Here is a 14,153-nt window from a genome sequence, read left to right as displayed (position 1 = left end):
GAAAGAAAGAAAGAAAGAAAGAAAGAAAGAAAGAAAGAAAGAAAGAAAGAAAGACAATTAAAACCTCAGTCCAGAAGTGGTTAAGGATATCCCATCACAGATGATTTTTAACATGCTAAAGTAAACATGAACAAAATATTTCTAAACATTTTCAAGGCCTTTTTCTTTTCACAATTACATTAAAAGTCAATGTATGTTTGTTCAGCCTATAAACAAAGATCAGTTTAGTCACAAATAGGATGTCCTATTTTCATACTGGGACATTCTCTTACAAATGCATAGAAAAGCATGATTCAAGATTTTAAAAGAGTTAGGATCACTTCATATAATACTTGCAGGTTACAAATGGAATTTTAAAACAAGTTTATAAAAATCATTTTCTAATGCAACTTTAAAATTTATGGTTTTACCATTGTCACGTGAATAAATAAGGATTTTTAATTTTTTTAACTTGAAGGCAAAAGTTGGCCATGTGATCCAGAGAAGAAGAAAAAAACATGTATTAATATCTGAGCCTTATAGGGAATAGAATGCCACAGTCAATGTGGTAGTGCTGAAAAATAACCTCAGTAGTGCCAGACGCCACCTTTTGAAGAGATAAAAATCTGAAAAGGCAACAAGAAGATGATTGCAACTGTTGCATTTAAGAGTGATATTTAAAAAGAACTTTGCTTGTAAAAGGTGTTATAACTCCAGTAGTCCCAGAGGAATTGCAGAGGAGGCAGGCTCTGCAAACGCACAGATCTTAAGTACATCCTGTCTGATGGATTCTGTTGGCTCCCCACCCAGGTTTAAAACCCCTGCTGTGAATTAGATAAGAATCTTAGCGCCATCCATAATTCTATAGAGAAAAGTGGTGGGGAGGAAGAGCAAATGATAGGCCACAAGGGGTACTTCTACCTGACTGCCATTGAAGGCCAGGCTCTGTGTAATATCCATCTCCATGACAAAGCACAAATTAACTACCGGTGCCTACCACTTATTTTGTGCTCAATAAAGTTGAAATGAACTCATAACCAACTCTATCTAAATTGTTAGCTCCCAGAATAGTTGGAGATAGGTAGCCACAGCAATGGATAAACCAGATGGAATTGCTCTAGACTTCAGCAGTATTTGAGCCATATCTGAGTTGCTGCCAGTTTAGTTACTACTGTTAACTGTCTGAAATTGAAAATCATCTCCACTGCTATGTAAGCAGTAGAAAATCAAATCCAATTAAAGGAGATAAATAATGAAATTTGAAAAACTAAAGAAATGTAGACACAGATTCTATATACATTTTTTTGAGCACGTATGATGGTCCAAATACTTCCTATGCGTAAGTGTTAGTACTTAGCATTTTTATCTGTTTCAACAAACTTAAGAAAATGAGCTAAATAAGATTAAAATATGTCCAAGATAACATAGCTTGTAATCAATAGAGCCATGATTCTAAGCCAGAAGATCTGATCCCCAAGCCCAGGCTTTTTCCAGTAAAACACAAATGTTTCTAGGGGGAAAAAAATGACAACTAGTTGAAGACAATGACCTCACACAGTCTTCATGAAGTCCTTTTTTGCATTTTTTTAAAAGTTAAACACTTTGTTGGTAGATTTAATGGTATTAAAAGGCAAACTAATTTATATTTAGGAAAATTATAATTTAACATTATTTAAAATGTTGTAAATAATTAATAAAATCTAATGACTAAGAGGACTGAGTCTACATAAACAGATTGGAAAATTCTCTACTCAGAAGATGTTATACCTAGAAATTAAATTTTTAACTGTATGAAAAAAAATTTAAACACTTCTCTGAACACCAAATACAATTTAGAAGGTAGAATCAACTGAAAGACTACATACATTATGTGGATAAGTAATTATACAAAAAACATTTCAAAGGGACTTATATTGTATTAACCCTTTCTAACATCACCTTTCTGCAATAAAACTGAATTATATAGCAAGATACTGTAATCAGAAAACAGTTTCTAATTCTTTTTTATTAAAGTTTATTTACTTATTTTGAGAGAGAGGGAGAGGGAGAGGAGAAGGAAAGGGAGGGACAGATAGAGAGGGAGGGCGAGAATCCCAACTGGGCTTTGTGCTGTCAGTGGGGAGCCTGATGCAGGGTTCTCTGTCGGGCTCAATCCCAAAAAACTGTGAGATCATGACCTGAGCAGAAACCAATACAACCACTGACTGAGCCACCTAGGTACCCCTCTAATTTTTAATAGCTGAAAGAAAGAACTACAAAAAAAGTTACATACAGTTGTTTGGCCAACCCATTCAGCTGTTCTTATGCCACCAAAGCTTTTTTAGGGGAACGTTTTAAGAAAGTATTCTTTTTTAATACAAAATACATTCTTTGATTGAATTCAAAAATTGGAAAGGTGACCCTGCCTATTTTACTATCTATGATCCAGGTCAGTGTCTCGCAACATTTTAAACTCTATGCCTCCTATGCAGCTTGCTAATGCTACGTTTTGCATACCTCCACTAGCCAAGATTTTATTCAGCTGATTCACTCTCTATAGTTTCTTTAATAACAGGTGTACTAATAAGCTGTAACAAGTGACAAGCAACCTCATTTGAGATTTCTGCTCTACTTGTCAAAAACAATTATAACTGGGGCGCCTGGGTGGCTCAATTGGTTAAGCGTCCAACTTCGGCTCAGGTCATGGTCTCACAGTTCATGACTCCCAGTCCCGCGTTGGGCTCTGTGCTTACAGCTCGGAGCCTGGAGCCTGCTTTGGATTCTGTGTCTCCCTCTCTCTCTGCCCCCTCCACCACTCGCACCCTGCCTCTCTCTCTCTCTCTCAAAAATAAATAAACATTTTTAAAAATTTAAAAAAAACAATTATAATTAAGTTAAATGAGTATTTCCAGCTTGTCTCTTCTACACCTACCAGTTTAAAACAAAGTTGAAAAAATTTAACTACTCACTGACTTTTTAAAAATAATGCATTCTTACCATCCTATTTGACACATCTATAGTATATCTCTTAACCTCTCTAAAAATGTTGATAGGTCCTTTCTCTTATTTTTTTGCTTCTGACCTAATTTTTTTTCTTTTTAAAGTTTTCATTCAAATTCCAGTTAGCTAACATATAGTGTAATATTAGTTTCAGATATACAATATAGTGATTCAACACTTCCATACAACACCCGGTGCTCATCACACTTTAATTTCCATCACCTATTTCACTGCCCCCCCACCCCACCCCACCCCCGCCCCTTTGGTAACCTTCTGTTTGTTCTCTATAGTTAAGAGTCTATTTCATGGTTTGCCTCTCACGTGCTTTGTCCCCCCGCTTTACTCATTTGTTTTATTTCTTAAATTCCACATATGAGTGAAATCATATGGTATTTATCTTACTCTGACTAACTTATTTCACTTAGCATAATATTCTCCAGGTCTATCCATGTCATTGCAAATAGCAAGATTTCCTTCTTTATTATGGCTGAGTAATATTCCATTGCATATATATACTACATCTTCTTTGTCCATTCATCACTCAATGGTCACTTAGTCTGTTTCCATAATTTGGTTTTTGTGGATAATACTGCTATAAACATTGGGGTGCATGTATCCCCTTGAATTAGTATTTTTTATTCTTTGGGTAAATACCTAGTAGTGGAATTGCTGGGTCATAGGGTAGCTCCATTTTTAACTCTTTGAGGAAACTCTATAGTGTTTTCCAGAGTGGCTGCACCAGTCTGCATTCCCACCAGGAGTGCAAGAGGGTTCCCCTTTCTCCACATCCTTGCCAACACCTGTTTTTTTTGTGCTGTTGATTTTAGTCATTATGACAGGTGTGAGGTGATATTTCATTGTCTTTCTGTCTTTTTAATGTGCTGTGATTCCAGCAGTACTCAATTATTGTGCAAGAATGACATATTTCATTTTTGTTGTGTTCCATGACAAAGACAATTTACCTGATTACCAAATGACATTTACTTGATGTCATTTGTCTTTTGTCTACTATTAGCTATTTTCCCAGTACCTAAAACAGGTCCAGACACATAGTAGATCTTTAACAAATACTTGTTGAAAGAAATTATGTGAATTAATTCAGATAATTTGTCATCCAAATTAAGACATTTATTAAATGAATGGAGGCACTGTGAAATAGTACATCAAGAACACAGGTGTAAACCAGGCAATCAAATATAGTCATAACTTATTCTCACTTAATGTCAGTTTCTAAATAATGCTACCTAAACAGAACCCTAAAGTTGCTAAATTTTGTAAAAATTCTATATGAATTTTATGTTTTTGGTAAGCCTGAAATATGGATGATGAAATTCTATAGAATAATTAGGCTCAATTCATCACTATTGAACATATGCAGAAATTCAAAATCAACAAATATAATACAACAAATAATAGACCCATCATCTAGAGTAATCCTAACAATATAATCTTAGTTTCATAAAGCTGGTACAAATGCTCTTTATTTGCCAAGTATTCTGAAGAGAAGTTTTTAATATAGCATTCATAGAAATAGTCAATCAATTTTCCATGAAATGTAATTCCCAATTAAGGAGATACAAGGTCATGCTAATTTTTCTCATTTTAGAAGAGACAAGCTTATAATTTTACTTAGTAATAAGCCAAACAACACAAAAATGTCCATCTGAAAATGATAAGAATATTTAAATGTCTAAATCTTATACCAATCTGTCATTTAAAATTTCAATTTTGATATTAAGCACAAGTTCTTGTTTCATATGATAAATATACCAACACACACATCAATGAAAAACCTGCATTTGCTTCTGAAGATTCTGAGGCCTTGGGTTATATATCTAATGAAGAAGTAATGAAAATTATTGTAAAGGAAAAAAAGGAAAGTCCTATCTAGAATATAAACAGTAAACCAAAACTTTCCTGGTTTATTTTAAGTTGAAAAGTCAACCAAACTTTTGGAAATTTATACCAGACTTATAGTCAACAAAAACCATAGAGTCAATGGCCTTTGAGTAAATTCTATGAGAAAAGTATTTCCCTCAGTCCTACAAAAAATCTACATGCCTACAATTATTCCAGAGAGTTTATAGTTAAGTTTCTAGGAAATCAACACAACATTGTTTACCAAACTTCTTCCCAACATAGAAAAATAAGTAATTCCCAAATTATATTAATAGGAGAATTAAAAGAAACCCCTTATACCTCCAGAATTGAGCTACAATTGAGTCCTAAACTAATTTTCAAGCTTACACACAGGCAGTTCTAACCAGATATTACCAAGTATAGTGGAATTGAAATTAAGTACAATTAAATTAAATACAATTCCTACCCGGATCCCATAAATAAATGTATTTTATAAAGTGTAGATTATTATAAAGACCATCAATAATTTTTTAACAACTGAAGGATCTAAACCAAGTGAAGATTTAAAAGGCACTGGGAAAGGAAGCAAACACCAAAATACAGGAAAATCTACTAAGTGTGATTTGGGAAAAAGGACTCTGCCATTTCTGGAATTTTTCAGGCACTGTTTTGTAGGGATACCAGAGTTACGTTGTAACAGTGTTAGTTCATAGTTGTAAAAGTTCTATCAGAGGCAGCAGAAAATCTTTTTTTTTTTTAAGGAAAAAAATCTAAATACTAAAGTGAACATCAATTAAGATATTTCAGAACTGCGTAAATCCAAAGGCAAGTGTTAAATCTCTACAATGTCAATAGAACTAAATAATTTGGTGTGAATTTGGAAACAAATTCAGTTAAACAATAACTATTAACAAATGTATAAAAATTTAGTTTTCCAACTTTAAGCAGAGAGTGGATTCACCTACTCAGAGCAGAAAGAAAAAAAAGGAGCAAAAGTGACTCAAGCACATGTGAGTCTTTTGTATGGCAAGGAGAGGAAGGAAACAAATAAACAAGACTCTCCCAAGAAGATCCACAAGTTAGAGTTGGGGGCCAATGTATTCTAGGCAATAAAAAATATTTTAGAGTTAGGGAAAACACTTCCAAGTTTTAATTATCATTGCAACAAGCCAAAGACAAGTGAATTCCCAGATTATCAGACATGGCTATATTTAAATGTAAGCTCTTAAATTCATTCATGAACTAAATATAAACATCTGAAGTAGTTGCTGTTTGGAATTATCTGTGCAACTGAGAACACAGGTAATCAAGAGTTGACTATATATACACTTTTGTTCCCTCCATTTGGTCAGATGAACTGAATAATCAACAGCAGTTAAGGCCATTTGGAAAGAGCCAATAACAGTTTACTCTGGCAACCCAAGAAATACAAGACTGAGATCATCAGCAAAGGTGAGGTATATTATTATTACTATGGTTCATTTCATTATCATTGTAAAATAAGAAACATGGTAGAAATTCTACCAGGTTAGTAACTCTATCAAGATAAAAAATATACAGTAATTATTCAGTAATAGGCTACTCATTTTAACCTTCTATTTGAGTTACTAAAGTGATAAAAGTCTATCATAAAAATGGCCTTATATCAAAATGGATATGGAACATTATTAAATATTTCATTTGTATAAGGTAAGTATACATGAATGATAACATTGTTTCCACTAATCTGTACATGAAAATAGGCTAGACATAATAAAAATCAAAACAACTATAACCATAAGAGACTCGAATACAGAGAACAAAGTGAGGGTTGCTGAAGCAGAAGTGGGTGGGGAAATGGGCTGAATGAGTGATGAGCATGAGCACTGGGTAAGTGATGAATAACTGGGTTCTACTCCTGAAACCAATACTACACTGTATGTTAACTAACTTGAATTTAAATGAAAAAATTAACCAAAATTCAAAACAACTAAAAAGGTACTAGAAAGTGCTTTCACATACATTGAGCCTTAAAACCACCTAGTAAGGCAGCTATTATTATCGGCATCACCAATTTGCAAAGGAAGAAAAGACAGAGAGGACACAAGATTTACTTAAAATCACACAGCCAGATCTTAAAACCTAAATTCAAACCTATTTATCTTTCCACTTCAAAAACAGCCAATTCTTTTAGACTGATATTCCGAGAATACATTTTCTTATCTTGAAGTTTTACAGTTCTTATTAGCATTAGAGTAACATTGTGCTTATTTTCCCCAGACTGAAGTCCCAGGTTGACCCCATACACCTAAGAACAGAACTGGAAGAAGGGAGAGAGTGCATATGTGTGTGTGTGTGCGTGTGTGTGTGTGTGTGTGTGTGTGCATGTCTGGTATGTGTATATGTATATAGCTCCAAATGTACTTCCCAATTTGAACATAAGCAAACAGTTGTTACAAAGCTCACTGCCTATCTGAGACTTTTAGGGGGGGAAAGGGAGCATTATAAAAGAAAGAAAAATACCTCACATTTTTCCCTATCACAGTTTGTTTGTTCCCCATATTTTCCATCACTGGTTTTACCACCATTAATCTACATGTCAAGGTGATTTTTCAAAAAATTATCTAAAAAAAATAACTTGAAGTGTCTTTTTAAAGTATACTTATTTAAATGATCATAGACTCAGAAAATCAATATTGTAAAGAATCAAAGAAGTCATTCAACTCCTAAATTTTACAAAATCAGGAAGCTGAAAGCCAGAAGGGAAAGTGATATGCCTGATGTCATAAAGGTAATTTGAGTTAGGACTAGAACATAGAAGTCCTGATCCTTTCACTGTAACATGTCACCTCTGAAAAACTCAAGTGAAATAATCCACTTTAAATCATTTTGGGGCACCTGGGTGGCTCAGCTGGTTAAGTGCTCAACTCTTGACCTCAGCTCAGGTCATGATTTCACTGCTCCTGAGATCAAGCCCTGAGTCAGGCTTCATGCTGACAACACAGAGCCTGTTTGGGATTTACTCTTTCCCTCTCTGTCTGTCCCTCCCTTGCACACACACTCCCCCTCTCTCCCTCCCTTCTTCTCCCTCAAAATAAATAAATAAACTTTAAAAAATCATTTTTGCAAGATAGTTGATTTTGGTAATCATTTTCCTCTATCCATTTAAAAAGCAATATTGATTCTTATTTAGACTTCCTCAAGCTTATCATGTAATCTAACAATGGAATGCTAGTCAATGACAGAAGCAATCAATAGGGAAATATTTTCAAAAGCACAACTTGTCCAAAGATACTAACATTTTCACTCTGAAACCTCAGCATGGAAGTTTTCGTATGTGCTGGGTTATAGAGATTAATCAGAGTTTAAATGATACTTTTTAAGAAATAGAAAATCAGGATGTTTCATAGGTAAACAGTTACTTATGGACTTGGAAAGATTTCAGTGCCCACCACTGATCAAATTTAACAACTGGAATATTATGGGCCACAAGAATCTTTGGTTTTCATTGGCTCTTGTATTAAAAAACCTGAGTGCCTGAGGGGTTCTCCAGATCCTAATTTCCTTTAAATAAGAGCAAGAACTATATAAAGAACATTGGTCTTAAGTTCCTCAGGAAACAAGGCATCATAACAAAAAGTGATTTTATTTATTTTTTCATTTCTAACAAGATTTTCTCTATTTGAGATTACATTCTTAAGGATAAAATTCTATGTGTTGAAAGATATTCACTGAGGGGCACTGGGTGGCTCAGTCAGTTAAGCTTCCAATTCTTGATCTCAGCTCAGGTCATGATCTCAAGGTTGTTGAAGTTGAGTCCCACATCGGCCTCTCCGATGACAGCACTGAGCCTGCTTCTGATTCTCTCTCCCTCTCTCTCTGTCCCTCTCCTGCTCGTGCTCTGTCTTTCAAAAATAAATATCTTAAAAAAGATATTCACTGAAACAATACTGATGACAGTGAAAAACTTAATAACAAATGGAAAGTCCAATTGTAGTGAAGCAATGAAGTGAACAGGGCTATCTGTATTCAGGTGCTGATTACACAGAGGCAAGTCAGATTTTTAACTATTTTTAGGAAAAGCCTTTTAAAACTGAAAAAAATGCCTGTGTGATAATGTCAAGTGGGAAAAAAAAGGAGCATAACACTGTGAAAAAAATAAGCAGAACAAAAAGATTTGAAAGGGGGCAATCTAACTTGAGTCTGTTTTTAACTGGCAAATGTTTTTCTTCAGTATGATCATATACTACAGATGTCCTGTGAACAACACAGGTTAAAGGTGCTGACCTCCTGTGCAGCTGAAAATCCACACGTGTCTTTTTTTTTGTTTAGTTTTTATTTAAATTCCAACTTGTTAACATACAGTGTAGTATTAATTTCAGGTGTACAACATAGTGATTCAGCACTTTCATAACATCAGCAGGCTCATCACAACAAGTGCACTTCCTTAATGCTCATCACCTATTTCACCATCCGCCACCCCACCTCCCCTCTGGTATAGTTTGTTCTCTATGGTTAAGAGTCTGTTTCTTGGCTTGCCTCTCTCTCTCTTTTTCAGAAAAGTGATTTTAAAAAATCAGTGGCATTTTGGGAATGTAGGATAAAAGAAATGCAGAAACTGATAAAGATTGAACAGATAAAACTCAAGCTGAGGTCAGATAAATCACGTAAGTATATATTTCACAAGTTTCTTGTTGGCTAGTACATAGAGAATGACAGAAATAGAAAAAAAAAAAACCCCAAAACAGTATGATGTTCATCTTATAATTTTCAAGCTGTGTAATAAGAGTTAACAGAGCATATAAAAATATTTGATTATCAAGTTGTATAGTGTTAAGTAACTGGAACATAAATCCTGATATCTGGGTTCTAGCTTTACTTTTGCCACTTTGTACAAGTAGCTTTTTGAGCCTCCATTTCCCCACCTGTAAAATGAGGGTGTTGGACTAGATAATCTGTTAAGGATTCCAGTCCTATCAGCTATGTTATAGGCTATAATCTAGAAATATTCTGTGAGTATAGACACTCTCTGCAATTTTAGTTTTTTTTATGAAAATCATTCAATCTTGCCTGTATCTGTAAAGATCATTAGTATCTTGGTAGCACGAGAAAAAGCAATTTATGTGACCAAGAACTATAAATGTAAACATATCATATACATATACATGTGAAAGAAGATTCAAAATGAAATAACCACTGCTAGGAGAGTCCTTCAAAATAGTGTCAAAAGGACAACGAGGACCTATGCGTGTCTCCTGCTTCAGCTGTCAGAACACCATGAATTTTTTACTTTTGTCAACTGCAATTTGTCAGTTGCAACTCCACCACCTCCTTGAACACATCCTTCTAATTTGAACTGAAATAGAAATGATGTAAAGCCTATTAGCTAAATAACCAATTGTGTATTAGGTAGTCAGTTTAAACTCTGCCAGTGCCAATCATAATTCTTTCAAAACAAGTTACACAACCTTATGTCTTTTGCCATTGTAAGCCTGCATTCCCGTTCCTAACTGGGAGCACACTTTCGATTTCTGTGGATTCTGTGTCTCCCAGGTTGCAATCCCTAAGACCCCAAAAAACTCTCTGGTTGCTTTACAGCCTCTTCTTGATCAACAATACATATATACCCAACAATACATATATACCCATATATATCTAATGGGTATATCAATTAATGCTGGATTAATTGATATCCAGCATTAATTTTTCAGATGTGATTTTTTTTCAGCTAGAGGAACTTCACCAAATTTAAAAACTGTTTTCTTTTATAATGTGACACTATAATTAACATCAGCAAACTAATTCGCAAAATATATTTTTGCTTCTTTGTGTTTACGGAAGAAAAAAATGGAATAAAAGCAGAACATATAAGTTGAACTTATGTCACTCTGTATATGAACAAATGTAACTGGATTTTTTGACTAACAGTTTCATATGTAAGTCCACTGGGTTTTGTTTACATATTATAGGAATAATCTGATTTAGGAAGCTGTAGGTGAAATGTTTAACAGCATGGACTCTGGAACCAGATTGCCTAGTTTTAAATTTCAGTTCCACTATTTCCTAAGGCTATAACTTCGATCTTATTGATTTCTCTTATAAAATTCAGTATTGTATAGATCAAATAAGTTAATACAAATTAATACAAGTGAAGCACTTAGAACAGTGCTGCACATAGTAAACATTCAATAAATATTTGCTGATATAGTCATATAATGGCTATGTTAAAAATCCATTTTAGAATCTATCCTAACAGTGAACACAAGTTACATGATACAGGATTATGATATAGCTTTTCAAATTAGAACTTTTAATAAAGTTCTAAAATAAGACAACTGTCACAGACTACAAAATATCACTTTATTCCAACATCTGCACAGATGAGGATGGAAGTTGTAAATCCAGGCCTGAGCCTGTCACTCACCCAGTTAAACTCTTCAATGGTTCTCCACTAATGAAGTCCAGACTATTTAATTTTTTTAATGTTTATTTATTTTGAGAGAGAGAGAGAGAAAGGGTGTCCGTGAGCAAAGGAGGGGCAGAGTGAGACGAGAGAGAGAATCCCAAGCAGGCTCCACACTCAATTCAGAGCCCAACGTGGGGCTTGATCCCACAACCATGAGATCATGACCTGAGCCAAAATCAAGAGTTGGACACTTAATCAACTGAGCCACTCAGGTGCCCCCAGACTTTTTCTTAAATGGCTACATACCCCCCTTTATGATTTTGCACTTGCTTGCCCATCTCATCCTATCTTTCACCTTTTCTGTCCAGTTTTAACACCTGCCCCCCTCAACCACAAATGCACACACACATGCACACTACTTTCACTAAAAACATGAAATTCCCCAGAAAAGTAATTTCTCTCTCACATTTCTAGGTCTCATCATCCATGCTATTCATATTGCCTGAAGCATTCTTCCACCCTTTTTCTCTTCTGTAGTGTTACTTTAAAACTGAAAGCCAGGAATAAGCGGATGTTTATCAAAAGAGGAATGGATAAACAAATTATTCTTCATTGATCTGGGTATATTATGCAGGCAGCTCTTAAGATAATGTAAAGAATTCATTCATTCATTTAACAAATATTTACTGAGTATCTTCAATGTACTCTTTTAAATTTTATCCTCAAGATATCCACAAGATATCCACAAAAATTTTATCCTCAAGAATGAGATAAATCTATATTAAGTTTTTAAAAAAGCAAGTTGCATAACACATTTTTATTTTAAAAATGCTATTTTAAAAATAGGCTGACAGGGGTAGAACAGAGAGAGAATTTTATGTTATACTTTATATTATTTCTATATTATATTGTGCAATAATGTACATTTATAAGTGATAGTATACAATTCTTGAGAATTATTAAGAATACAATATCTCAACACCCACACTCCCATACACCCATGGAGGGAGGATGGAAGGCCCTATTCCCCAGGCATCTTGGCTGTAGTGTGACAAGATTGTCTAAAGCCACAGGGAAAATGGTGGAAAATTCACCATCGCCATTGCCACAATTTATGGCTTTGTTCGTAAGTCCCAATTAGGCTACATACTATGTCTTGAAGGGGCTTTTGTTCTTGAATCTTGACTAAACTCCTTAGACTAAACCTATTGGCCTCAAAAATATTGGACAGTTGCACTGCCTGCCTACCACTTCACTACTACAGTTATTGGTTATGTACTATCATTTGGAATAAACATGATGAGTACATCTCCACTCATTTCCATTCATACAGTTATGGACAACTATGCTAAAAGTCAACAGCAAAAGAAATACCAAGAAGATGACATCCCAGCATTAAGAGATTTTCCCATTAGTGAAGCAAACCAAATGTTCTTTCTTGAAGCCAAAAAACTTTACACCAAAAACTGAATTGTGTGTAGACTAACACCAAGCATTTATTATAAGTTTTTGACATAATAGTTTTGGCCATAATTATTTTGACTACCTCTGTTATTAATACCTGATATTGAAATGTAAAAATATTAAGTTGAACTCTTAATTTGAAATCCATTAATATCATTAAATGTTCTCAAATATTCATTTTTAATGGACAGACTAAATAAAATCATGTGTTAAAAAAAGAATAAAATATCTCTCACTCAAGGGTAATTGTTTAGAAGTTATTTTTTCCCAATATAAAAATAATTTCTATTGAAGGTCACTTAAGGAAAATTAAGGGCATAGAATTTGAGGTGAGAAGATACTTAAAGAAATTTGTTTCCTTGTAAATTAATGTTTTAAATACTTTTGTATTACTGAATAATAATCAAAGATTTAAAAAATAATAAACATTTAACTTTCTTGAAAGAGAATATTTATTCCCCACACTACCATTATATTTACATCTATCACTTGACTCATACTTCTCAAAAAGTATTTTGGACATCATCTGGGTCCACTTTTATATGAATGCTATATCCATAAAATTATGTTTATAATATTACTATGATCCTTTTTGTGTTTTTCACTGCATTGACATTTGCCCTAATGGTGTAAAACCAATAATAAGTAAAATTATGGGTGCCTTATCTAAAATTACTATGCCTTATCAGAAATCAAGCCAGCAGCACTGAATTGTACTAGTTAGTGGTCACTGAAGTCTTTGTAACCAGGTATTTTTTAAATGTCAGTTTCACTTAAAAATTCTTGATGAAACAGTAAAAATAATATATTAATCTTATTAAATCTCAACTTAGATTATACTTTAATTACATATAAAGTATTTCTGCTACATACCAAAATAACAATAGTTTTCCTGAGGAAAAGCATTTGTGTGATTCTTCGAGATCCAAACTAATAGCTTTTTTCCATAGAATGCCATTTCTACTTGAAAGAATAATGGACAGGAAAAGAATAGCATTCAAACTTAATTTTTTTTTAATTCAAGTATAGCTAACATACAGTGTTATATTAGTTTCAGGTATACAATATAATGATTCAACAATTGTACACATTAAGCAGTGCTCATCATGATAAGCGTACTCTTTAATCCCTATCACCTATTTCGCCAATCCACCTAACACCTCCCTTCTAGGAACCACCAGTTTGTTCTGTATAGTTAAGAGTCTTTTTTTTTCCTCCTTTTTAATTTGTTCATTTGTTTTGTTTCTTAAATTCCACATGTGAGTGAAATAATGTGGTATCTGCTATTCTCTGACCGACTTATTTCACTTAGCATTATACCATCTAGATGTATCCATATTTTTGTAAATGGCAAGATTTCATTCTTCTTCATGGCTGAGTGATATTCCATTGTATATATACCACATCTTCTTAATCCATTCATGTATGGATAGACACTTGGGTTGCTTCCATACCTTGGATTTTAAAATATATTTTCTCAAATATG

The 14,153-nt window shown here is 33.8% G+C and overlaps 1 protein-coding gene and 1 pseudogene across 23 annotated transcripts in view; one reads left to right on the top strand and one right to left on the bottom strand.

Annotated features, from left to right (window-relative positions):
* The window catches only part of SOX6 (SRY-box transcription factor 6), a 687,546-nt gene that overhangs the window by 209,396 nt on the left and 463,997 nt on the right, over positions 1–14,153 (bottom strand). The gene's annotated exons all lie outside the window — the stretch shown is intronic.
* LOC125913283 (phosphatidylinositol N-acetylglucosaminyltransferase subunit P-like) lies at positions 12,148–12,867 on the top strand (annotated as a pseudogene).

The sequence above is a fragment of the Panthera uncia genome, chromosome D1 (genome assembly GCF_023721935.1).
Source record: "Panthera uncia isolate 11264 chromosome D1, Puncia_PCG_1.0, whole genome shotgun sequence".
Lineage (NCBI taxonomy): Eukaryota > Metazoa > Chordata > Mammalia > Carnivora > Felidae > Panthera > Panthera uncia.
This window is presented reverse-complemented; position numbering and strand designations above follow the sequence as displayed.